Below are 2,899 nucleotides of genomic sequence, written 5' to 3'. Positions count from 1 at the left end.
CAGCTATTAAACACTCAACGATTCTGCAACCATCAAAAGGAATCAAGATACATAAGTTATACCGTTAGATAGCCCTGTTTCCTAGCTATCTAATGGTAGTCTTTATGTATCTCAATTCTAACTGTTAGTACTGGTTTTTGGAATATAAATAAGAGAGGTTTTTCCTGAGTTTTCCTGTACTAGTAATTCAATTCAACGAACATATTTTAACAAGCAAATTTGATCAATTTGATCCTTTTTACCCTTTGTTACTAGACCAGTGATAAGACTAGCTACCTTATAGCTTCAAAGTCTTATATATATATATTACCTATAACCTAGAATAATAAAAATTTAACTTTATAAAGTATAGTAATAATAATAAGCTATAAGAAATTAACTAAAATAACCTTTAAAAATACTATAAGCTTACTATTAAATATATACTTAAACTTAAATATACCTAATATAAATACTATAATATTTAAAATAAAAAACTAAGATAAATTACCTTAGACCTAAATAATATTAATATTAACCCTTATGGTAATAATTATTATAATAGCGTTAATAATCTAACTTACTATAACTTAAATACCTTTATAAAAGGAAAGAAATTATAAAAATTCTAAGTACTAGGTACTTTAAAAAAATATTTAATTATAATTTATATAAACTCTGGAGCTATAATAAGCTATATTATACTTTAACTAATTAACTACCTATAGTTAAATAATTATAAAAAAGAGAAACTATATATTTTTATAAATATTAAAAAATAATAATTTACTTATAATAATAAAACTATTAATTATAAAATTAATCTCCTTAAGATCTAGTTTAGTAAAATTAAAGATATATTTAGTTTTAATATTATAAATATTATAGAATATAATATACTCTTAAAATATAATTAGCTTAAGTTACGTAACCTTAATATTAACTAGGTTAAAGGCTAGGTAAAATAGTAAATTTACCTTAAATTAATTAATTTTAGAAATATACTATAATTAAATTAAAAGGATTAATAAAATACTATAATATCCTTAATAATAAAATTAGTAACCTTTATATTAAAAAAAGAAATATAAAAATATATAAAAAAGAAAAAAATTATAAAATAAGTATAATTTAAGGAGCTAAAAAAGCTCTTAAGAATAGTTAAATATATTAAAAAACCTAAAAAAAAATAGCTTAAATTTTTAAACTTAATTATATAAAAAGTTAAGGAATTATATTACTAAAACTAATAAATACTAAAATATTTAAAGAATATATTAATAAACTTTTAATATATACTAGTCTTTAATAAAAAATTAAATATTAAATTATTAAAATATAATTAATAAGATTATAAAATTAAACTTATAAATAATAAAGTACTAACATGTAATAAAATTTATAACCTTAGTATTATGAAGTTTAAAATACTTAATAAATAAATTAAAGATTAGCTAAAAAAGGGTTATATTAAACTTTTTAAATCTTTAGTAAAATATTTAGTTATATTTATACCTAAAAAAAATAGTAAACTTTAACTTATTATAAACTATTAATAATTAAATATAATAACTAAAAAAAATATTATACTACTATTATTAATTTTAAAAATTAAAAACTAGCTTATAAAAGCTAAGATTTTTACTTTACTAAACTTTAAAAAAGTATATAACCTTATTTAAATTAAAAAAGGTAATAAATAAAAAACCGCTTTTTATATAAAATATAAACTTTATAAATATTAAGTAATACCTTTTAAACTTATAAATACTTTAGTATTCTTTTAGAAAATAATTAACTATATATTATAAAATTATATAAATTATTTTATTATTATATACCTTAATAATATCCTTATTTACTTTAAAAATTTAAAAAAATATAAGGAATATATTAAAAAAGTATTATAAATACTTTAAAATAATAAACTCCTAGTAAAACCTAAGAAATATAACTTCTATATATAAAGGTTATATTTTTAAAATATATTATTACCCTAGGTAAAGTTTAAATAAACCTTAAGAAACTTAAGGTAATTAATAATTAAAAACTACTATAAAATATTAAGTAAGTATAAAGCTTCTTAAAACTTACTAATTACTACTAATGCTTTATTAAAGATTTTTTAAAAATTATTATACTATTTATAAACTTAATAAAAAAAAATATTAAATTTAAATTAATATAAAATACTTTAATAGCCTTTAAATACCTTAAATAAGCTTTTATAAATATATTAGTATTTATAATATTTAACCTAAATAAACTTATTATAATTAAAACTAATACCTTAAATTATATAATTAAAGGAGTACTTAGCTAATTAAATAAAAAAAGAAAACTTAGGTTTATTATTTACTTTTTTAAAAAACTATATAAACTAAAATTTAGATATTTTATTTATAATAAAAAGTTTATAACTATATACTAAGCACTTAGTAAATAATATTAAAAATACTATTATAAAGGAAGTTAATTTTTAATAATAATCCTTATAAATTACTAAAATATTACTTACTTTATAATAATATAAAAACTATTTTATAAATAAGTTAAGTATTATAAGTAACTTTTTAAGTTTAAGCTTATTATTAAATACTATAGTAAATTAAATAATAAATATATTAATATACTTAGTAAATACTTAAACTACTTTTAAAAAATCCTAGAAGTTAAAGTATAAATATTAAAAAAAAAACTAATATAAAGACTTAGTTATTTAATTAATTAATACCTTATACTAAATTAAAATAAATAATTTAATTATTAATAATATAAAGGAATATATTAAAAACTAAAAAAATAAATAATACTTAAAAGGTATTTTTATAAATATTAAATACCTAATATTAAATAGACTTATCTAAGTATTAGAAAACTTATAAAGTAAAATAGTAAAATTAATTTATATATATAAACT

This window comes from Trichoderma harzianum, assembly GCF_003025095.1.
Source record: "Trichoderma harzianum CBS 226.95 unplaced genomic scaffold M431scaffold_20, whole genome shotgun sequence".
NCBI lineage: Eukaryota > Fungi > Ascomycota > Sordariomycetes > Hypocreales > Hypocreaceae > Trichoderma > Trichoderma harzianum.
This window is presented reverse-complemented; position numbering follows the sequence as displayed.